This window comes from Haliotis cracherodii, unplaced genomic scaffold, assembly GCF_022045235.1.
Source record: "Haliotis cracherodii isolate W230 unplaced genomic scaffold, xgHalCrac1.p SCAF_2, whole genome shotgun sequence".
Taxonomy (NCBI): Eukaryota; Metazoa; Mollusca; class Gastropoda; order Lepetellida; family Haliotidae; genus Haliotis; species Haliotis cracherodii.
The window spans coordinates 47,062,228-47,088,195 of NW_027266275.1; the positions used below are offsets into that span (position 1 = coordinate 47,062,228).

The 25,968-nt window shown below is 39.0% G+C and overlaps 1 protein-coding gene across 2 annotated transcripts in view; it reads left to right on the forward strand.

The window, feature by feature from the left end:
* Positions 1–25,968, forward strand: part of LOC139468152 (cyclin-dependent kinase-like 4) — a 493,691-nt gene that overhangs the window by 324,916 nt on the left and 142,807 nt on the right. The gene's annotated exons all lie outside the window — the stretch shown is intronic.

Here is a 25,968-nt window from a genome sequence, read left to right on the forward strand (position 1 = left end):
CACTCTGTCTTCTTGTAAATTACTTGCACACTCTTTCTTTAAAAGAACCCCTGTGCATTTACATTTCAGGAAAATGAAACAATATGCTTTGGAAAATATGTTCAATACTCCCATCCCCAAAACAAAAAATTCAAAATTCAAACAATACTATCCCAGCGCACACTATGCATTTCTTCCTCCTTCTTTCAATCCTGGTGTGGAAATGTCTCCGAAAAAAGTTTCCAGCTTCAAAAACAGTTACACCCAACTACATTCCATTCATCACCATGGTCACCGCACACAAACAAAGCAATATGCACCATTGCGTTCACATGCAAAAGGACCCAAACGGAATGATCACCTGGTGTATCAGGCTTACCCATTCTCTTTCTCATCGCCACAGTGTGGGGACGCCTTTGAGTTTTCAGAGAATATATATATATTTTTTATGCAATCTTCCTCTGACAACTGCAACATATTAAGAAAGTATAATGGAGTTACACCAATTTTTACAAGAAATGCACTCACATTTTTTCATAAGCCCCACTCCAACTGCTGAGATTGTCATGGACAATGCAAGTTGACAGCCAGATGCAAACAACTATCAGAAAAAGTTTTTAATATTTATCTTCACAATATTTCAGAAGCATAAAATTGACTAGCAATTCAACTCAGTAACTAAAGACACACAAAACATGGACCCACTTCTACTAAGAAACCCAAATGTGTTACTCGGTGTTACATCTACTGTTTCCATGATCAAGCCTGCTAAATCATCAACCGTTCATCGCTATCCGTTGAGGAGGATTTAGTATCAGATAGTTTTCTGATGGAGGACCTTCCCACCAATTCTGCGACATGTACATGTGCATTAGATTATGACCAGTCTATCACCTCCCCATCTGCCAAGAATAGGCGTACAGTTCAAACTACTTCCATAGTGGAGAAAACTACATCTTATGCACCCCTTCAGCAGAGAGCCAATTATATCCCCCATTTCACACACAGATGATCAGCGTGAATTGGAGATTTCTGATCCCACAACTTCTTCTGTCTCTCCCCAGGAGTCTAAGGGACAGTCACCAGGGACAGAGAGAGTCTACACGGTCCTACCCTTCGATTCGACATCACCAGTCGGATCAACATCGTAGTGAAGGTTGTTAGGTAGATCGATGTCATCAGGATTCAGATCAACGGCATCACCCTTCAGATCGATGTCAGTCATTTGAATCCAATCGACATTCAGGTCAAAATTTTGGATTGACATCAACCGGTAGAACTCATTCGATGTTGGAATCAACACTCGGATCAAGCTCCACTGGCAGAACCTATTTGACATTCGGATCAACCTTTGGATCTATATCCATTGGTTGACTCAGTTTGACATTCGGATCAACAACAGTCAGTCGAACCTATTTCAACACTCTGATCAACACCAGTTAGTTGAAACTATTCGACATTCAGATCAACATCATTCAGTCAAAGCTATTCAACACTCGGATCAACACCAGTCAGTCGAACCTATACGACGTTCAGATCGACATCCATCAGTAGAAGCTTATCGACATTCAGACTACCTTTGTGGTCTAGTGGTAGAGCATCCATCTGGAGAGCGGAAGGTCCGGGGTTTGACCCCAACGTTATACCAAAATGCGTTAAAAGATGGTACTTGTTGTTACCATGCCTGGTGCTTGGCATTAAGGGGCCACAACAAGGACTTGTTGGCTAGGAGTCATACTATATACTATACTGTGTGTCTGAGTGGGTTATTTATGTTAATCTGCTGCATGGCATCTCAGTGGGCTAGCACTATAAATCGGCATCAGTCCGAATTTTGTCCCAAACCCAGACATTGATTTGTAAAACAATAAAAATGTAAACAACCCAAAAGCCAGAGAAAAATTAGATTGAATAGATGAACAATCTTTTTTTTGCCCTTGGAGAGATATGAACCCAGACGAGAGACGATGTAGGTGGAGACAACCAAACCCATAAAACAAGCCAGATTAGATTACTTCTTGTTGTCAAGAGACCTTGAAAAATGAGTAGATAAAGTTGGTGTAGACCTTGCTTATAGATCAGATCACTCTATACACTGGATCTCGTTAAAACTTAATAGTATCGAGGCTATGAGAAATTTAATCTGCTGAGCGACAAAACCTTTGTTGAAAAAACTAAAGAAGTAATTAAAAATACAATAGAACAATATGAAACAGGTGTCGATGAACAAGGTAATGACAGATTTAATATAGACCAACTTTTTTTCGAAACACTAATGTTGATGATAAGAGGTCAAATATTAAAATAATCCTCGGAATTCAAACGAAAGTGAGAACAGAAAGAAAACGACTTACAAAAACATAGAAGAATTGCAAATCAATCTAGATACCTCAAAGGATATAGAAATTAAAAACAAAATACTAAAGAAACTTAAAGAGGCAAACACTGAACTGGAAGAAATAGATAACATAAAAACATAAGGAATAACTATGCGATCTCGGACAGAATGGAGACATATCAAGTTCTGTCTGAAGGGGGTAGCTTAGCTAGGTAGAACAAGAGACAACTAGTACAATATACACAGATTTATTTACATGAACATCATATATATAAGTAGCTAACAAATATATACAACAATGGTCAGCATACATAGACTTCCCAGGGACCGAACATGTTCCTAGGAAGGCGAGCGCAAGTCTGTAGACACTGACTCACTGAGGTTGGGGATTTTATGTGCACTTTCCGACTGCAAGCGTATGTCGCACACGGGCCCGCCAGGCCATTTAATTTAATGTATTTGCCAAAAGATATGAAGGAAGGGATTTGTGCAACCCTGGACGGGGGTTTAGTCGTTGCTTAATGCTTATATAGGAGGTTTTAAATTTGGTGATTTGGAATGAATGCCAAGGTGGGGGGGGGGGGGGGGGGGGGACTAAGGGAGGTGTGAGTGTTGGGTGAGTTGTTTGGTTTATTTTTTAATTATTATTTTTTTAAATAATTTTTTGTTTTGATTATTTGGGGGTTATATTCGGTTAATTTAGGTATTTACCTAGGGCTTTAAAGTTGGATTTGTTATTTTGTGGGTTTAAGATTTTTTCTAGAGTAAACTCGGAGGTTAAGTTTAGTGTGTTTTGGAGTGTTGTTCTGTGAGTCTTGTAGTGTGGGCAGTGGATGAGTGCATGTTCTGTGGTTTCTTTTTGAATGCAGTGTGGGCATGTGCCTGTTGCGTGTATATTTAGTGTTTGAAGGTGGCTGTTCAGTTTGGTGCGAGCTGTTTGTAATTTAGTTATGGCAATGTTGTTGTTGTTGTTGGTGTTGGTGTTGTGGTTGTTGTTGTTGTTGCATTAAGTGTTTAAGGGGTCGCCTTCTGCCTAAGCAATTTCGGCTGACCTGTCCCTCTTTGGGACTCCTGTGTGTGAGTAGGGTGCACATATCTATTTTGAGTTTGGTGTTCACATAATTTCTGTTTTTGTATTGTTATGATTTCTATTTTCTTATATTGATATGATTTCATTTTTATCCTTGGCTGCTCTGTTTATATACGTTCGAGTAGCTGTCCATCTCTCAGAATTAGAGTTAGTTTGGCCTTCGCTATTGCATCTCTTGACTTTAGGAGATCTATGACAGATAGCGGATCTAACTGCAATTCTTGTTTTAACCAAGCCCGAGCTGGGGCATGGTCTTGACATTCTAGTAACACGTGAGCAATGGTTTCAGCCTGATTGCAAGATGAACAAACCTTGTCATAGTGCTTTTTTGTGACCGAGTCTGAGGTGTGAGATGGCAATTTCAATTTTCCTTTCATTTGAGTATGAGTTTGGCTTTTGTTGGACCTTGGGTTGAATTTTGTATAGCCATCTGCCGATCTTACTTGCGTAAGTTATGGCACTGACAGACTGAGGTTGAGGATTTTAAGTGCGCCTTCAAGTGTATGTCGCACACGGGCCCGCCAGGTCATTTAATGTATTTCCCAAAAAATATGAAGGAAGGGATTTGTGCAACCCAGGAGGGGGGTTTAGGGGTTGCTTATATAGGAAGTTTAAAATTTGGAGATTTGGAATGAATGCCAAGGTGGGGTGCTTTAGTTAGTTCATTAGAGCATTTTAGTATTTGATTTATTAGTTTGGGGCGTTTTTTTGTGTTTTTGGTTTTTAGGGCCTGGAGTCCACTGTGGGAATCTGTGACGATGAAGATGTTTTGATGGGTTTTTATTTGTGGGTTTTGAAGGGCTGTTGCAATGCCCACGAGTTTGGCTGTAAAGATTGATTGATTATTGGGGAGTCGGTAAGATTTTCTTTGTTTTAGAGGTTGAGAGATGTCAACGTGTGCTTTGAGGACAGATCAGAGGATCTGTCTGTGTAAATTTGGACGAATCTGGCCATTTCTCGTGGATGTACGCTAATGAATTGTTTTTAGCGATGCTTGGATCCGTTTGTTTGTTTAGCGTGGAGGCAAGTGTGGTGTCTATTTTAGGGGTTTGGAGTTTTGTTGTGTAAATGTTGGAAGGTTTGGTGTTTTGTCTTAAATTATTTGGTTTGTGTTCATTTAGGTAGATTGTTATTCTTTGTGATATGGGGATTAGCAGTGGTTTTTTGCAGGCCAGGGCTTGGTTTCTTGGGCTTATGAAGAATGTTTTGGACGAGAGGGTTTGATTGGGCGGCCGTCCAGAAGTTCAGAGATAATTGTTCCCTGCGTAATTCTAATGGGATTTCTCCTGTTAGAGTCTGCAGTGAAGTGCTAGAAGTGCCTTGTTGGGTGCAGGTGATTATTTTTAGGGCTTGGTACTGGATTGAGTTTAATTAATTGTTTAGTGAATTGTTTAGGGTGTTGTAAATGGCGCTACCGTAGTCTAGTTTAGATCGGATAAGAACTATGTATAGTGAAAGTAGGGTGTTTTTTTTTATGCTCCCCAGTTGGATCCAGTGAGGTATCTGAGTGTGTTTAGGCCATTACTGCATTTGGTTACGAGGTTTTTTATGTGATCATCCCAAGTGAGATGCTCATCGAAGATTAGTCCTAGGAATTGTAAATAAAATCCGCCAATGGACAGACAAACGGGGCTTCTCACTAAACTCCGAAAAAACAACAGGTGTAGTGTTTAAACATAAAAATATGCAACCTGCCTCTCAAAAACTACTACTCAACAATAATATCTGATCTTAAGATTTTGTGCTAATTTAATGCTTTTTGTGCAGATCCAGAGGGCTCTGTCATCTGCAATTTGGATGTGTTTACTTTAAGTGATAGTCCTTCGAAAAGGTCATTTATCATTATGGTGAAGAGAGTGGGGCTTAGGCTGGTGCCCTGGGGTGTGCGGTTTTATAGGGGATATTGGTCCGATAGAGTTTGGTCTATACCCACAGTTATTTTGCGGTTAGTTGGGAAGTCTTGGATGTAGTTTATTATTTATCCTTTGAGTCCTATTTTTTAAAGTTATTGTATTATCCTGTTATGCCAATTTGCCAAACCATATCAAAAGCTTTGGAGAAGTCTAAGAAGATACCTATTGTGTATTGTTTGTTTAGTTGTCCTGTTTTGATGTCCTGCTCTAGTCGGGCTAGGTTATCTAGGGTAGATTGGCCTGGAGTGAAGCCGCTTTGGTCTGGATTAATTATATTGTGTTGTTAAAAGAAGTGTTCAGTGATTTTAAAACAAAAAGCTGTATACAGGTCAATGACTTGTACCCAAGAAATGTAATAAGTCAGTGGCAAAAATCAATAAGTCACTTAAACAAAAGATGCCGGATGCAGTAAAATTTCGAAGTTAAATCAGTACTTTTAAAAAATCTGGCATAGCTTCCGCACACCCGGCTACCTGCCGGGTCTGGGAGCAATACTGCCATCAACTTCACCCCCCATCCCCCAGACACAAGGACAACTGTCACAAGCGTGCAATGTCTGACCTTTCCCCATGTTGAAATACTATTTTTTTTAAATAACCTTGTACTTACATACCTTTTGTTGAAAAAAACATTGCAAACATAAGACATTATTTCAACATAATATATATAACCAGGGTTATGGGTTTTTCGGACACTGAAGAAACAATCATAGTTTTCTCGCTGATCACATGAACAACTGTAAGTGTAAAACTTCTCATTCACTTATTCATAAAGGACAACTTTATCTTAGAATCAAGCCATCACCTGAGTATTTACAAATTTCTGTGTGACACCTATCGTTATAGTGCAAGTATTCGTGACTGAAAACGTATGATGTCCGAAAACCTATGATCCGACGATAATAGTATTGTGTCATGAATAATAATAAAGGCATAAATGATGCTGAAAGTTCTGATCGAAGACAGTTGTCCGGAAACACGATATTTTCGGAGTATTTTTTTAAATCTATGACTAGATCTATATTTTTACGAGGAACCACTGTGATAAAAAACGGGATCTTCAGCTTTATTGTGGAGATTTCACATTGCTAGATGTAATTATTTACGTATTGAACAAATTGACCTGTCACCAAAGGGACTTCCCGCGCTTCATGTATTTCGATTTCGAAAATGTTATGTTGACATTTAATAGTCAAATTGCCTCAAATATGACTTTGAATGAGTCAAGGTATGGCATTTATGATCTGTGTATCCATTCTCTTGCAACAAAAGTTCATTTCAAGGCGTCAATTACGGTAATCTGACCGTGGTTGCTGTAAATAACGGTGAGTTGTGCGATCTACCGATCACTTTGCATACCGAAATTTTTATAATTATTGAATGAAATGTTTTATAAAATTTATAAGATATGTTGCAAACATTAGTCCAGATAAACAATGAACACCTTATTATAACCAGATATTATTATAATAGGATTAAATTGCGTACTTCAGTTCGGATTTGTTGACTGGTATTTCCGGTGTTACGTGATCGCTATAACCGAGTGAGCGCTATTATTGATGGACGCAATAGGGAGAGAACACTCACTGTATATGATGCTGAAAGCTCTGATCGAAAACAGGACACCATGTGTACTGTACATTCTCTCAATTGGCACTAAACTTTATGAGAGCATTTTATTGGGCATTAAAATCGATACCGTAAGTACCAGTAGGAATAATCCCTACTATTTAATCATGAAATTATGACACGTGTGATGCCTTGCTTAGCATTTCTATCGGTCAAAAGTCCGACAACTTAAACAAACCTTCGGTCAAATATAAATCTTATCAGTCTATGATCGGTGACCGACGGCCATTTGAAACCCTGGTGTTGAAACCTATTTTTGATCATTGCTTCCATAACTCTGCATAGGTTTGGGGTTAAGGAGATAGGACTGTAAGAGTTGGCCTGGTCAGCCGGTTTATTCGGTTTGGGGATTGGAATGACCAGAGCTTGTTTCCATGTTGTTGGGACCTGGCCGTTTAGGAAGATTAGATTGTAAAGTTTTAATAGTATCTTGAGGAGTTTTGGGGGTAGTTGTTTGATTACTTGATATGAGGTTAGGTGTAGTCCTGGGGCTGTTCCTTTTTTCCTGTTGTTGTTTACGTGGAGCAGCTTCTCCATTGTGTATGGGTGGTTTATTTCCAGGTTATCGTGTTTTGGTAATTTGGAGAATTTGCTTTCTGCTTTTATCTGATCTTGAAATATTTGGCTGAAGTTACAATTGCTGCTTACTGCCAAAAAGTGGTTTACTAGGTTGTTTCCTTTGGAGAGGGGTTTGTTGATTTATTTATGTTGGGAGTTTTTTTCTGACATTTTATGCCCCTAATGGCATGTATTTTGTGGCAGACTGTTCTGTTGTCTGTATGGTGATTAATTTCCTCGCAGAATTTTTTTTCCAGTTTTTGGTTTTGGCTACTTTGACTAAGCTTTGTACTTTGTGGTTTAGTTCATGTGCTATTTTTAGATGTTTATGGTCACGTTAGGCTTTGTTGAATGCTTTTTTCTCATCATGAGTTCAAAACGAAAACGCCACGCTTACAATGCTGCATTCAAACTGCGAGTCGTCGCTGTTGCTGGTTTCTATGGATGTGGAAGATGTCATGGCATGAGATGACCTCGATGACTACTACGACGATGCGACTGATGTAGCTGCGTGGGCAATTTTGGCCGATGAATTTGATGGATTTACCAGGGTGATGTGATGAGAAGCGTTAAATATTTATGTATAAATGATAATGTATATATGTTTTTATTTAGTTATTTGTACACAAAACAAATAACCAAAAATACAATGATTTGAAACTAAATATTTGACTTGTGTTTTTATTTGTTGGTACATTTTCTCACGGGTTCATAATTATATATACAACGATTCACAAAATGGCGCTTTGTTGTTGATGGCAACAAAAAACTATCATAATGAGATTAAAAAAAGACAAGAGAAACAGCTTCCCACATTATAAAAGTGGATGACTGGTTTGTTAAATCTTTATTAGAAATAATAATGACTTTTTTAATATAATTACTACGTTTTTCATCTTATATTATTGAATATCTGCGAGTACCGGCACATGTCTTGCAGTCCAACTTCGCAGTGTTTTCACATCCTGGTTTGGCTTATCTGCGGGTCATATCATTTTCTTTTGTATTTCAATGGTCAAGTTAACACCTCGGCTTATCTACGGGGTCGGCTTATCCGCGGTCATATACGGTAGGTGCCAAGGTGGGGAGTGGACTAAGCCGTGTGTGGTGTGTGATTGCTGGTTTATGTTGTTTTGGTTTTATGGGTGTATTGTGTGGTTTTAGATACGATTGATTAGACCTGTTTTAATTAGGTATAAGCCCAGGGCTTTGAAGTTTTGTGAGTTATTTTTGGGGTTTAGGATTCATTCTAGAGTGAGTTCCTTGTTTAAGTTTAGAGCGGTTTGTAGTGTTGATCTGTGTGTCTGGTAGTGTGTGTAGTGTATGAGAGCGTGTTCTGGGGTTTCTTGGTGGGTACAGTGTGGGCATTTTCCTGTTGCGTGTCGTTGTTGATTGTTTAGTTTGGTATGGCCTATCTGTAGCTTAGTTATGATTCTGTCGATTTTTTTAGATGGGGGTAATACTTTTGGTTTGGTCAGGTTTTTTTTTGTATTTTTCTCATTTGACAATTTGAATTTTGGAAGTTAGTTTGCAATTTTTTAAAGTTTTTTTGTTTAGTTACACTTTTGATTTCTGACTTAGAGATTGGAAGGTTTAGACTTACATCTGGTAGTTTCAGGGATAATTCAGCTGCTTTGTCTGCGTTTTCATTTCCGAAAAATCCCATATGAGCGAGGATCCAGAGAAATTCTATGTTTTTTCCTACCTGAGTTAGGTCGTTTGAGTTTGGTGAAGTTTTTAGTGTTTTTATTTTTGAGGGCCTGGAGACCACTGAGGGAGTCGATGAGGACTTTTGGATGCATTTTAGTTTGTGGGTTTTGTTGGGCTGAGGTCATGCCCATAAGTTCGGGTAAATATGGATTGGTTGTTTGGGAGTCGGTATGATAGGGTTTGTTTAGTTGGTTGTGTGATGTGGACTCCGAAACCTGTGTGTTTGGAGATCAGATGTGATGATCCGTCTGTGTATATGTGGCACCAATTTGGCCATTTCTCGTGTATGTATGCAAGTGTGGTGGTTTTAGCTATGTTGGGGGTCTGTTTGTTTGTTTAGTGTGTTGGCTAGTGGTGTTTCTATTTTAGGTATTTGAAATTTTGGGGTAAAGATATTGGATGATTTTGTATGTGATTGTTTAGCTTGTGTTCGTTTAAGTAATTTGTTATTCTTTGTGAGATTGGGGTGAGTAGAGGGTTTTTCCTAGCTAAAGCTTGGTGTTTGGGCTAATGTTGTTTTTTAAGATGTTTTGGATTAGGGGGTTAGATTGGGACGCGGTCCAGAAGTTTAGGGTTAGTTGCTCCCTACGTAATTCTAGTGGGATTTCTCCCGTTAAAGCCTGGAGTGAGATGATGGAGGTACCATGTTGAGTTCGAGTGATTAGTTTAAGGGCCTGATACTGGATGGAGTTTAATTTTTTATTTAAAGAATTGTTTAAGGTTATCTAAATGGCGCTGCCGTAGTCTAGTTTTGATTGAATTAGCGATAAGTATAGTGATAGTAGGGTGTTTTAGAGGCTCCCCAGTTGGAGCCCGTGAGACATCTCAGCGTATTTAGATCTTTGCTGCATCTGGTTACGAGGTCTTTAATGTGAGCATTCCAGGTGAGATGCTCATCGGAGATTAGTCCTAAGAATTTGGTTTGTTTTTGGAATTTGATTGAGTTGTTATTATCCCCCGCCACGAAGTGGAAGGGGGATATAGGAATGGGTGCCATCTGTCAATCCTTCCATCCGTTACATTTCCTTTCAGGAGCAGATCTTGAAAACCGTACCATATTTCTTCACCAAACTTGGCACATAGATAGGTCTAGTGGTGAACTGGTGCCTTTTCATAGTTTGGGATTTTTTAAGAAATTTTTTTTCAAGTTTCCATGGCAACGACTTTGGCGTAGACTGAAAATGGCGGTAGTCCTCGTTTCCAGAGCAGATCTTGAAAACTGTACCATATTTCTTCACCAAACTTGGCACATAATGTCATCCCGCAGTATTGAATACATTTCCATTCAAGATCTGCATTGCTTGTATGTATGTTCCTCCAAAAGTGTCATTGACACGGTTGTTGCATTCATTGACTAACTTTATGCAGAAACACAACTCATTACAAATACAACAGTGTAACTGATCTTATACCTACTCAACTGTATAAACACTGCCTCCTATTCTGTATATATTCTTGTCAACCATACTCTGTACTTCACTTGCTTGATAACGGTGTTAGAACCTACACCGAAATCATCGATCCTAATTGTAATAAAGAGGTTGTTTTTCTAATGCATTGCAGTGCAGTGCACACAACCGGACATGTCATATTGGTGTGGAATGATTTAATGCTAGCATTTTGTGAGCTTTGCTTTTGCGTGTAGGCTAAGAGTAATGTGAGATTATTTAGGTTTTTAGTGCTATTGAGTTGAGGAGTTGTACGTTTGAAGATTTTGTTTGTTTTGGGGGCTGAAAAGGTTATTTCGCTTATCTCTTCGGTGGTGGAATACTCGTCTTCATCATTTAGGTTGGGTTTAGTTGTTTGCGTTTCCATAGGGGTGGCTTATGGGGGTGATTGTGGTCTAGAGGGTTGTGTTTCTGCTTGTGAGTTAGGTGTAGCTGTGGTTTCCTTAAGTGTTTGTGTTTTTTTATTGTGCTTGCTTGTAGGGATGTGTTGTTGCCTTGGGGGCTGTAGTGTGTTTGGCTGAGGGTTGTGGTTTGGTTGTCGTTTTGTGGTTTGTTTTGCATGCGGGTGTTGATGTTATGGCTATGTGTGGTATGGGGGAGATGTGGTGTGGTAGTGTGTGGAGGTGTGTGGATGCAGTGGGAGTGGTTTCTGTGTTGTGGCCCCATACAGAGTCCGGGAGTTTTGTTGTGGTGCTTGTTGGAAGGATGATGTTTGGGTGTGGTGTGGTGAGGAGTGGTGTGGAGTGGTGAGGATGTAGGTGGTGCATATTTTCTTGTTTGGACTTTGGCCGAGTCAATGTTGATGTGTTTGTTGGCCTGTTGTGTGAGCGTGTGTCTATGTGGGCATTGGTTTGAGAGTGAAGAGTGTTTTATGGATTTACAGTGTATGCACCAGGGTGAACATGTGCCTGGGCAGTCTGTTTGGGCGCATTTCTTACTTTATTTTTTTGGAATTTGCATTGGTTGGCTGCGTGGCTGTATGGCACTTAGTTTAGTTAGTTAAGTTGGAGTTTTTACGTGCGCTTTCCGTCTAGCAGCGTATGTCGCACACGGGCCCGCCAGGCCATTTAGTGTATTTGCCAAAAAGGACGGAAGTATATGGCAATCCAATTGGGGACTTTTAGGGATTGCTTTGAAATTTGGAGATTTGGAATGTATGCCAGGGGGTGGAGAGCCTAAGGGATGTGTGGGTGTAGTTCGAGTTTGGGAGTTTTTCCTATTAAATTATATGCTTATTTTTGGAGGGTTTATATGCAGTTGATTAAGTCTGTTTTGATTAGATATTTGCCTAGGGCTTTAAAGTTGGACGTATTGTTTTGTCGGTTTAAAATCTCTAGAGTTAATTCGGGGTTAGAGCTTAGTGAGTTTTGGAGTGTTGTTCTGTGTGTTTTGTAGTATGGGCAGTGAATGAGTGTGTGTTCTGTGGTTTCTTGTTGAGTGCAGTGTGGGTATCTACCTGTTGTGTGGAATTTTATGTTTTAAGATGACTATTTAGTTTGGTGTGTCCTTTTTGTCGCTTAGTCATGGCCCTGTCTATTTTTTTTTTAGGGTGGAGGCTCTTTACTGAATGCATAGAAATCCCAGGGTTGTTATTACTTATACACTTTGAAAAGGCATTTGATTCAGTAGATTTGGGGTTTTCATCCAAGATACTTTGACCTTTTTTAATTTTGGACCTTCAGTTAAGCACTGGATAACAACCTTCTATCACGATATAAAATCTTGTGTTTTAGTGAACGGTTTTGCATCAGATTCTTATAAGGAAAAAGAGGATGTAGACAAGGTGACCCATTATCTCCTTATATATTCTTGTTATGCGCTGAAATTTTGGCAGTAATGCTATGCACTAATAAAAATATAACGGTATTAGGATCGATGAGATAGAATATCTAATTTCCCAATTCGCAGACGACACACCTGTCATATTAGATAGAACTGAAAATTGTCTCCAAAACACCATGACAACTCTTCAAACATATGCGTCTTTTTCAGGCCTAAAAATTAACACAAGCAAAACGCAAGTGTTGTGGATTGGCTCACAACACTTCTCTCATAAAACTATGTACAAAAGCTCTAACTCTAAACTTACCACTCTTTTGATTAATAATATAACTCCAACACAAACTGGTTTTCTGCAAAAATTCCAATTCTATAGAGGTTATAAATGATAGGACCCATGCTTTCTGGAAAGATGTTCTGTGTGCATGGGGAAACATAATAGAAAAAATAGGAAATTTTATATAAGAGGAAAAAGATATATTATCACAACCTTTATGGCAAAATATGAATATACGAATCGGGAACACTCTGGTATATTATAAACATTACTCAGGAAAAGGTATTAATCTTGTTAATGATTTGATAGACAAGAGCGGAAATTTTCTAGATCTTTTAGACCTAAAACATGTATACGACTGTAAAACACATTTTCTGGAATATTCTAGTCTTATCCAAGCAATAAAACAATATCTAAAGCATAAGAGTATGGCCCTAACATCAAAGTTACATCTGCCCTTAATTTCATATTTCCTTGAAAACATAGTTGAGAGTTGGGGATGTAGATTATTTTATGATATATTAAATAAAGTATCCAACAATATGATATCCCCAAAATACATTCAAAGATGGGAACTATATCTTGGCCTTAACATGACGGAAAAAGATTGGCAAACAATTAATCGTAGCCCCAACAGATATAATGTGTCCTCAAACCAAAAATGGTTCCAATACAGTATTATTCATAGGATTATACCAACAAACGAGTTACTGTACAAAATGGGATATAAAGAATGGAATATAAATGAGAAAAACAAACCTTAGTGCACATATTCTTTGAGTGCAAAATTGTAAAACATATCTGGAACAACCTTGCAAAATGGATCAAAGACAAAACTGGAATAGAACTAGAATTTTCAGAATTGACAATTTTATTGGGATATCAACAAAAATGAAATGATGTACTTAATCATATTATAACTGTAACAAAGCAAAACATATTCAAATCAAACATTTCCGACTCCATACCAAATTTCCCACACATCAAACAAGAAATAACCGATTCATATTACATAGACAGAAATATATCATATTCACAATGTAAATACACACAGTTCATGACATTTTGCTCACTCTGTCACCACCTATTCGTGTAAACCCACAAACTTGCACAATCCAACAAAATGACACTGGAATAGTTTTTGTTTGTTAATAATTTGACATTGGGATCATCCTAGGGATTCTTAACCTTATGTCTCTCCTAGGCATTTCGACCGATACTCTCCCTTTTAGGATCCACACTTACTTGCTATGAACTTGGATTATGCTTTTTCTGAATTCGGTAAACTGTCACCTTTACACAAGGAAAGGATGTTGGCGAGTTCACCACAACTGTTGGTTCTGCTTCCAAATGACTTACCATGGCTTCAGTATGATTGGGACCTTCCAGTAGGCAGTAGACTTTGACGTTTTGCAGAAAATTGGACAGTAATGGAAAACCCATATGTCACGAATCCTACGTCATTATTACAGACTCCCGTTATTGACGTCACCTTCGGCCATGCTCACTCTGCAGAAACTGTATGGTTCCAGCCAATTTCCAGGCCTTCAAGACACCATCGGTATGTTAGTCACAAAGCAGGCAATGGATTCTTTAGGTCCCAACACAGGTCCCCTGGGATTTTAATCACAAATGATTTTCAATTTGAAAACTTTCAACGCACTGTACCTGGAACAGCCGCCAAATTTTCGTATGGTCTCCAAACTGAAGATTACCTGCAAGATGCCTACCTCCACATACCAGTCCATTAGGAGCACCACCATTATCTATGGCTCATATTACAAGATATTCACTACCAGTGGAAGGTTGGTCCCATTTGGAATTTCTAGGGCACCATGGCATTTCACCCGTATTATGAAGCCAATCACACGATTCCTTCCAGTTGGGTGATCAACATATCAAAGTCCGAGACCATCCCTATTCAACGTCTTCAATTCATAGCTCTTTTCAACACCAACTTGGGCAAGATGTTCGTCCCTCCAGACATGTGGTCGGAAATACGAAAACTAGTGCCATTAGCACTCATTGTCCCGATCCATCTCCCGACATCATTTCATCAACATGTCCTGTTGTGGCGGAAGAGTCTCTTTGAGGCCGTTCATGCCGACACATCATAGGTTGGGGAGCTCAACTTGTAGATCAACAGATTCCAGGGTGTTTGTCCAGAGACGACCAAAAACTGCATATCAACAACCTTGAATTCAAGGCAGTGTTTCTGGCAATATCTCATTGGGTGGAAGTACTATGAGCATTGCAGCTAAGGATTGAGTCTGACAACAAATCCGTAGTTTGGTATATCAACAAGATGGGCTCAACCTTGTTAGCGTCTCTGCTGACTATCACAATTCAGTTCTTCCAACTAATGGACTCACTTGGTATTCAGACTCAAGCTTGGAACATTCCAGGGATCCAATAGCGGATGCATTATCTGATGGAGTGGCATCTTCATCCAAAGATTTTTCAATGAATCTGCCAGCTTATGCAGACTCAGACATCTGGAAGACTCTTCACAACCCGGTTCAACACACAATTTCTGAGATTCATATCGCTTGTCTCAGATCCACAGACATGGGATCATGATGCCCAAGCCATATCATGGGAAGTTCTCAACGCTTATGCTCATCCCCCACCAAGCCCTTTGAGTGTTGCAGAAGGAAGCCATCATGTAACACCTCTGACTGCGTTTGGTCGTGCTCATGTTCCTGGCAAGAAGTTGGTTCACCGTCTTGGTGAACATAGCCCATAGAATCGGAATCTACTGCTACAGCTTCATTCAAATCATCTGCATTTGTCTCCGGACACACTTCTTCTCTACGTTTGGCTCATCTCCAAAAATCCCTTGTTGCCTGGGGATATTTCAAGAAGTAGTATAGGTAATGATGGTTCTGCCGCAACCCCACTGGAGCCGGATTTATATACCTATACCACCACTACAGGGGGAATTTTTTATGCCAAAATGATTATGCGATTCAACAATAGTCATGAGTCATATTAAAAGAAACATCAATATTAATTAATAATGAATAAAATTTACTATAGCCCACGAGGATATTGGAAAGGTATAGGAGCAATAAAAAAATTAGCCACCGCGGCTAAGGTATCTAAAGATGTGGCCAAGGATTGGTTAAAGAAACAAGCGATGTGGCAAATATATTTACCGCCACCGCGTTATATACCGAGGAAGAAGTTTGATATTTTTAAAACGAATGAAGTTCATCAGGCTGACCACTTGTTTCTTCCCCACGATAAGGTGAGACGCAAAACGTATAAATACGCTTTAACAGGCGTGGATGTGGCTAGTCAATACAAAGAGGCTGAGCCATTAACCTCGAAAGATTCAACAGAAGTAGGTAATGCACTGAGCCGTATATATAAACGCGGACCACTAAAATGGCCTAAGCTATTTCAAGTAGATCCCGGTCGCTAGTTTATGGGATCGATAACTAAACTGTTAACAAAGCACGATGTCGAAATCAGGCGTGGTGAAAGAAAGGCCCACCGTCGTCAAGCTATCGTTGAAAGATTTAACCTGACATTAGTGGAACGTTTGTTTGGATATCAGTATGGGATCGAAATGAAATCCGAGCGATTGAGATCAACCGAATGGGTGACACGATTATCAGCCGTTGTATCAGCGCTGAATAATGAAGTAACGAGATTAATAGGGAAGAAGCCATTCGATGCTATTAAAATGAAATCTGTGACTTCCGAATCTTCAGCACCGAGGAGAGGCAAAGAACAAAAACTTTCGGATAGAGTAAGGGTAAGATATTTATACCAGCCCGGTGAACTCGAAGGAGGCTTAGGTCGCGCAACCGATCCGATTTGGTCCCTTAAGACATATAACATTAGTCGATTGGTTATGAAAGTAGGAGAGCCTATTCTTTATTATCTTAAAGATGGACTGGGCAGGGCATTTGTACGAGAAGAGTTGTTCATAGTTCCCGACGATACAGTATTACCGCCCTAAATAACCATAAGCATAGGTAGTTACACCATCATTAATAATCCATCTCTTTGTATCTAAGGGGGATAATGATGTCTTGTTCATTCTTAATCCATATATCCTATGATTGTAACTTCTTAAAGAGTTCATATTGTGTTTGAACGTTCTACCGTTGAATAATGCTTCTTTATACTGTTCGTGTTTGATATGCTTTTTTACCACATACTTTTTAACACCCTTAGCTTTTCTTATCTCTCCATTATCGGACTTCCTTATAGAATACATCTTAGGTCTTAATCCAACATACTCCGCTATAGGGTTCCCAGCACATTCATCCTTCATCTTACCTATCACCTTTTTATTTACTACGCTGTGCAGTGGATTATCTTTTGGGTAATCGCTCGTGTCGTACATATCTATTTTTTCTCCTCGGTTTGTATTTCCATCAACAAAGAATCTGTGTCGGTATATAACACCTCGCATCTATCACCGTATTGCTTCTTAAGTTTGTTGTAATAAAAGTCATACATTAAGTGTTTTGACAAGTCGAGAATACTCATACCGACGTACACCGGTCTGTTGAATTTTATATTGCTCTTCTGCATATGCAACGCGGCTAAGTCGTTATCGAATATCTTGCTTCTGTTAAAAGCCAGACTGGCTATAAGTTTCCTGAGTCTTTCTTCCTTATTAGATCTGACTAATTTAACATTAACACGCTTCCTTAGATTCTCCATAGTTTTACCAAATACTGAGTTATTCATGAGCTTATATAGGTTCTTTTCGAAATCGCTGGTAGCTATCTTTCTTAAATCTGTGTTCAACCTTATATAGGGCTCCATCCAAGGGCTTTGATCAAACTTTAGAACTCTGTGTATTTTCTTTAGTTTCATACCTAACGATAGATACAACTGGAGATTTCTGTAGTGAACTATATATTTTGTCTTATCCATCAAATTTGGTACGAGTTTTTCAGCGTTAGCTAACCTTGTATTACCCATCAAGGATTGTTGATATTCCGACATCCAATCTTTATTAACCATTAATCTTTCGGGAGCTAGCGGATAACTGTTATGGTCTTTATGTAATGAATTTGGATATTCCAAGTCAACTTCTAGTATGTACCCTTTATTCGCATCATTATTATGGATATCATTCACATCGACCCACTCAAAACCACTCGTGGGTAAAGGTTGACTCATAGCCCATCCGTACAAATTGTTGGCGTCGAAATATAATATGTGCGTGTCGGGTTTACTTGGATCATATCCTTCCACTAATTTATTATTAGCCTTAGACTACCTTTTCGCTACCATCGATATACCCCCTCTTAATCCTTTCTCATTAAACAAGTGCATATCGTAATCTGTGAGTAGTTTTAGTTCTATGCCGGTCTTCTTCAACAATGCATCCCACGATAGTCCGGGACTGGAATAGTACCATGCCGGGTCCAAGCCGTATTGTTTTAAACATGTCTTTCTAAATATCTCGAATATATCGGCGAGTAATAGTACATCGGTTTTTAAGTACAGATCGTGATAATCACCTAAATTCTTACAACCGAATTTATCCCAGACCGTCGGAGCGTGTTCATAATCGGCATCTGTTATTTTAGTTTCTGTTAAGTTACTATAGAATGATTCAAGGGGTGGTAATTTAGTTTCGTCGAATCTAGACCAATAGGATATACACCTTTTCTCAGCAACAAATGATGTGTTAACCTATCAGTATATTGATTTCTTATCGCAAAGTCATCGGGATTGTTCGCATTAGCTAAATTGTCGAGGGAAGATAACAGAAACTGTACGGAGTCTATGAATCTAAGCCCATTACTTTGCTTTATTCTGGCTTTCCCATCCTTGTCCCTATAATGTATAGTTTTAGTCAACGAGAATGATATGTATTTTTCCATATTGTTAGGAATGCACGTTAAACCGCCGTCGGTCTTTGAGATAGCTTGCATGATGAGATGTGAATCGTATCCCCTAAGTTTATGAAACAACGGGGATGGGTATTGTTCGAGCATTCATTTTTAGTTTCAAGTTACACTCGTTATGCGCGGCTCCCCGATAATTACCCGTGACGTGGCAATGATCTCTTACGGAATCCCCATCCAGGGGTTTATTACAAACATGACAACTCGTTGACTTCTTGTGGGCCCTCCAATCATCCCTCCTCATACACATGGGTTTCTTACACGATAATTTTTCCCTGATTATTCTCTCTTCATTTTGTAGAAATTCTAGGAACTTTCCTGCTGCATCGGGACCTCTGTAAATCACGGGCGGGTTTGTTTTCCCATCATACCTTACAACTATATATCCAAACCCACAAGCAATATGTTCTTGAGTTTTGCACATATTATTGCGTTCGGTTATTTCTATGGGTTTGATAAGTGCTTCGAAGTCGGCGTAAATCACGTAAGGTACTGGCATTTGATTACAATAATGTTCCAATTTTCATATATTTTTTCCCTCTTTAGGCATATCGATCCTGATAGCGGTCTGCCCAACACCTCTACAGTCTTCTTTATGCGCTTCTAATAGATCTTGTCTGCTGTACCCATGCAGGCATCTTTCGCAGAAATATTTCTTTTCTTTATGTTTTGTTTGATCGTATAATAGCCTGTTTAAACTCTTTATCCACGTATAATGATATTTTCCATCTTTTTCGATCAGAAAAGAATTGATTCTGGGGATATGTTCCAGAGCGGAATCCTGTGTACAACAATTCCTTTAGAATGTCCGAAAACATTTATAGCTAAATTATTTTGCTTTTCCACCTTATCAATTGGTGTAGGTTCGTCTATACCATCGAAGTTGAGTCCATCATTTTGGGGATAGCTAGAAGGTCTATTTGCAATTTTAGAATCTACGGGGAACAATGCAGATCTTATCATCATTCTTAAACAGTCATCAGATTTATTTTTTACATTAATTATGGCTTTTTTCTTCTTATAATACGGGGGTAAATCTTTATAAGATCCACCTTTGAAGGGCATATAATTTTCTATATCTAAATATAAACTATCGATTTTATCCACAACCCCAACCAGAACCTCTATTAGTCCAGCGTTCTAAAGTTTCCTGTATCCTCTGAATTGATGTATCTAATGATGCGTTTATAGTATCGGATTCGGTTATAACTTCTTGATTGCTTAGGAAATATGGTTCGGTATTTCGGTATATTAGGTGCTATCGTCTGCGTTACTTTTACTCAATGACATTTTTATCATCAGCTGGTATTTTATACTATGTAAATCATCTAACTCCTCGTTAATTTTGCTCGATATGATGGGCTTAACATCATTAACATCCATGTTGGAATTAATATCCATCTTCCAACCTCTTAGATATTTACCAACGCCGGCGGATGTGGATACAAATTTTAATTCTTGTTGTTGTTGTTTATCATCATCGTCTTGTTGATTATTATCTAGTAAAGCGATCAATTCAGCTCTTCTCATTCAAGAATAACCTCTCAGCCCACTGTTTTTTGCTTGAGCTGTGAGTTCTCTAACAGTCTGGGGTTTGTTGTATTCCAAACCGAGTAAATTGATCAATTCAGCTTTTCTCATTCGAGAATATCCACGTAGACCACATTGTTTTGCCTTCAACTCTCTCACAAAAACCATTGTGGTTTAATAGTATATGCAAAATGATTCATTTGTCTAATTGGTTATTTTTCATATATCTAAATACGTATTCTCCCCAACCTTTTCCTCTCATTGATGTAATCTCTCTTCCTAGCATAAATAATCTGGTTCCTGACCCTATCAGCACTGTGTTTCTTACATAAACAATAACGACCTTTGACCCCTATCCCACATACAGAACATGTATAGTTAATGTTTCCCCGCCTGAAGTAATAAGAGTGTATGCCACATTAAATACCAACAGAGCGTCGGGTTTCATTGAATTTTTTTCCCCATGAGTGTAAATCTGCACAGATTCATGGTTATACATCTATCATATCATTTGTCTAAATGGAAAGCAAATCACATCTCCACTGGTGAGACATGGCTATTTATAGTTTAGCAGTCATGGTGATTTATTGATTAGCTGTCACTCTAGGTCATGGTTTATGTGTAGTTATTGTGTAGCTGAAAATTGCAACAACTGGTAACCCAATTATCACGAATGCTACCTCGCGGTTCTTTTGTTCCTCTGAAGGTGTATAAAACTGACTCATTGTGGGTCGAGTTTTTTCCAAAACGAGGAAGTATTCGTGCATGGCAGATTCGACATCCTTAAACGTTTGAATTGAATGTCCTTCCTTACACAGTAAAATCTAATCTCTCCATTCTCTGCCGCACCCATTGTGACTGAGCTTTTTTGAGTTGTTCTAAAGCTTTATTATGTTTTATAACTTCTTTAGCGTTTGATTCCCTCCTACTAGAAAATAAAAAATTACTCCCCGAAAAAGCTAGAGCATTAACAATAGCTCCACCGACCATCATCGCAATTGTTGCCATGTTTATATGAATATAAAATATTCAAATGTTCAATAATATAAAATATTCAAATGTTTAATTACTTCATTATGTCTTCCGGGATAAGCCCTTGTGTGACGAGCATATCTTTCGTTGCCATTGCTAATCCAATATCCAAAATCATCATACCGATATCATAACCATTAAAATCTAGCTTGGGAGGTGTGGCTTTAGTAATCATTTTAGCCATACGGGCATAGCCAATGGCCAAGCGGGTGACCACTGCTGAATGATACATTGCATTTACCAACATTTAACCGTCAGTAACTGGAGTAGTCATGCTTCTTTTGGCATTATATGGGGGCTAACCTCTAATTGAACTTGTTGTTGTGACATCTGGGGTGACGTTTTCTCTTCTCCGGTCTTATAAACAACCATACAGCCGCTATAGCAACAACTCCTACTAGTGCCCAAGTTTCAATCGGATCAATATTGGAATTATTCATTAGTTTCGCTTTGCGAGCGAATCTTCCCATCCTGCCTGCAGAGATTTTTTTTTGGTTTTTCCTCGGGTTTTAGTGTTTTCTCATTCACAATCGTTGGTGGTGGTTCCTCATTCACTCGTTGTGCAGTCGGGGTTATTTTTTCCTCGTTCACAATTTGTGGTGTCTGTTGAGTCTCCATTATTATTAAGTGGGCACTTATGTTTAAATTGACAATACCTAGCCGTTATTAAAGCTGTGGTGAGTGGAGCTAAGAACATTCCGTATCTATGATAAAACTCACAGCTCACTGAGCTTATAGCGTGTTCGATGAATGGGTCTTTCTCGAGAGATTCGCATAAATACATGCGATGTTCTGCCGGAATAGGGAGAAACATACTAGCTGCGACTGTGTATAGTTGTAATATAGCCAAACCTATCATTTTAGTCATTGTAGCTCCCAGTCTAGACTCGTAACGTGGGTACAGTTTTTTAATTTCTTCTTCGGTCATGTTATCAGTTTTTTCGATGGTATAATTTTCCTCCAAATATTGGGAACATTTTCTAACGGCTACCTAAGCGGTTAGTCTTTCTCTATGTTTATCTAAAGATTTATCTGTCATAGGTTCTTCTGCATCAGATTCTTTGAGCATTTGTTCGATGAATTTGTCGCATTCCATAATGTAATACCTAAGGAGATATTTAAGTCTAACATAATATAATATGACATATCCAATACATACCGTAATAATGAACTGTTGCGAAAGATTGATGATTTCAAACCACATTATGTCATATTAACCGCTTATGTTTAATTTATCGTATTTTTGCTATAACTTTGCTATATTTTTGCCACATTTTGCTACATTTTGCTAAGCAATTGCTTAAGCAGCTGGTTGATCGGTTTTTAATGCGAGTTTACAGTGCTTCGTTGCCGCTAACAGTTTTCTGACTTTATCTCGTTTTTTGAGTAAGTATTCAAGTATTGAGTATGCCGACCGGAGAATGCTAAATACGAAAGCATATCTTTCTTTTTTGTGAGTTCTTTACTCGCGCTGCAGTCGTCTATTACGAAAAGGGTTGATTCTCCTTTGTATTTTTTGTAACATACTCGTAAACAGTCTTGTAAACGATCGCCCGGATCAACTCTGGGTAATGAATGACGATGGGGTACACAATCTCTTGATAGGTATGTTTTATTAACGCTTATAGTCGGGCCCAGAATAATAACATGATCGAAAATGTCCCGATAATGACTTTGTAAAATATCTAGAATAAAAGCTGTTTTTCCACAGCCCGCATATGATAGCGCAGTGCGGTTCTTTAGGTAAAAGATTATTAATAGATCGCTTGCACGAATCGTCCATTCTGTATATTAAGTTGCGCATCCATAATCACGTACAAATATATGTTTAGTTTACCAGCCGTTTCGTTATCTGTATAGTGACACCCTCGCTAGCATTTTCTATTCTCCTCCCACTGCCGTGTAGTTGGTCATCATCCGTGGTTCACATGTCGAGCCATAGCGCGTACTTCGTGGTGAGGTATTCACCCATCGATACACTCCCGAGAGACAGATCTTTCACGGGCTTTGTTTTAGAGAAGGAAGTTTTTTTTAATCTGATCCCACTGGTGATACGCTAGCTTCGGTATCTGTATAGTGACACCCTCGCTAGCATTTTCTATTCTCCTCCCACTGCCGTGTAGTTGGTCATCATCCGTGGTTCACAGAGAAGGAAGTTTTTTAATCTGATCCCACTGGTGATACGCTAGCATTCCTTGACTATATAGTTGATTAGGAACGCCCTCGATAGTCAATTCTACTTTTGTAAACTTGGGATTGTAGAACTTCTCGGTATTTTTTTTAAATGCAATGGAGGGGTCTTCGAACAACATTAAAATACCCTTTAACGACCTCTTGGTGACGTTTAGATTGATGTTCCACATCGTATCTTTTTTGTCTCTCGTGATTTTTCGATGTCGCTGCACGCGATTGTACAAAATGGCTAAACTTCCTGTATACTGGTTACGAATTTGTCTGGCTAATTCGGGATCTGTTATCATATCGTACTCCAGCGAGATATTGTCAATGGAATAGCTAGCATCTTCACCACCGGTTTTGATTACTCTGCCGTAGTCATTAAAAGTGAGTTTGTATTCTAACCTATCACCTAGGGATGCTTGATAAAAGGGCATGTGGGAATCTAGTAATTTAAAGACTAGGGGAATATAGAATCAGTTACCTAATGCGTCGGCAACGGCCTGATCTTTTACGGCGGTACCATCACCACTATAAGCATCCACACGCAGTCTCAATGTTTCGATTACAAATACCTTGGTACTGTTTTCCCGCTCTTTATCCGTTCTCCAGAGATCCATGTAACAATAGTATACATCGCTATCGTTGATACTCAAAAGCTCATTACCGCTAATTTTAATCGCGATTTTCTTAACGATAGCACGACCTATGTTCTGAACGGGCTCCCTGTTAACGTCGGTAGAAGTCAAACTAATTGTAAATGCTAGTCGGACAGTTCCCGGAACTAATACATCGTGTGCGCCGAGATTAGGAAATAGAACCAGAAGTGTTTGATTCTGATCGATGGTACTAGGGTTATTAGTTATAGTTACAGACTGACGAATTGCTTTGACCCCTAATGGATCTCGAAGTCTATGTTTTGGGTTTAACTTGCGTCCGTATTGCGAAGACATAGTTAAAATGAAATTATATAACCATATGTTTAATATAAAAATGGATGATATTAATCTAGATAACATAACTGATACTAGTACAATCGAAGAGGGTACTGATGAAACCAGCTTCATGAATCTTAACGATGAACTTTTATAATCAACCCTCAATGATGAACTTTTGAAACTATCCGTTAATGATTATTACGATACCTTTAAAGATGTTAGTCCTATTGTTCGTGACTATTCAAAGTTTACGATAGATAGTAAAGGAATATTGCGACTGCTTGGCGCTCTGGATATTGACCTTATGCATTATCGTACTCGTAAGCCCCTAGCTTTGTCTACGATAGTCAATAAACAAGGCATCAACATTGGTGGTGATGAATTAGGTTTTGTAGACTACTCACGAGGAGCAAAACTTTCCGCGAAGACTACTAAGGTTCTTCGGACTGAACTAGGTACTATAGATGATTTGGAAGCTTCCTGGAAGCTTCCTCGAAGGTGGCCTCGGACGGACTTGGAGAGATCTTGGATACCTATTACGATAATTCCACATTACAGGTACCATCCTCGGAGTTCAGTATCAGGGAATTACGAGGTCTTGACAAGGCAATGCGAACAATGCGGGGAGAACTCATCAATAATATAGCCAAGCTATCCGAAATCGACAAGCATATAGCTTATGAGAAATCAAAACTTGAACAGGCGGGCGATGAGTTCAGTAGACGTCGCGTAGCAGAAAGATTGCGTAACTTAGAAGACAAAAGATCGGCCCGCCTCGAGGCTGCTTCCAGTAATAGAAAGGCACTTCATTCACAATTCGAATTCGAGAAACTATCGATCAAGTCCTCAACGATGACACTACACTGGCCAATAAAATTAAAACATTGTTCAGAGAACAGGGAATAATAATTGCCAGTATTTTAACTGCGTTGGGATTTATTATATCGACTTTGACTCACGCGTTAACCGGTGGCGGTACAGGTGGTAGTGGCAGATCACCGCCTACTGATAGGGATGGTATAAAAGAGTGGATAAAAAAGCATTTAAAAGCATTAGGTTCAGCTCGCTGAAAAAGCCGTGGCTGCACTTCCCGGTATAATAGGGACTGTTGTTTCCTGGCTATTGAATTTATTAGTTAAGACCGCCACTTGGCTTAGTCAAAACTTGTGGGCACTGATCGTAGCAATCGCAGGGCTGTTGTACGTATCCGCTAAGAACTATTTAACCAAATCAGTTCGCTAACCAAATCATGAGTAAACCAGCCGTGACTCCACCTAATACAAGCGCTGTTTTTTCATCTATATGTTGTTGATTTTTAGCCGCAATATGCGGTGGTACTTGTGTTTGTGCGTCAGTAGGAGCGATACTAGATAACTGTGGCTTGACTATTCCCGTTTCGCCTGTGTTTGTTTGCGTTATTAATTCGACGTTAATATCTGAATTTATACCTCGTTATTGTTGATTGGTAGCAATAACAATTTTATTATTATAACCTATCACTTGACCGATCTTAAGTTCCATATTACTCGGAGACATGTATAGTCCCGGCGCATAAACGTAGTCTACTTTGGATTGAGCGTACTGTAATACATCTTGATAACGCTTTATAGACGATGGTATGTCAACTGGTGAATTAATGGCGTCCTTCACGTTTGCGACAAACTGTTTTTGCGCATCGAGCGCCATCCCAG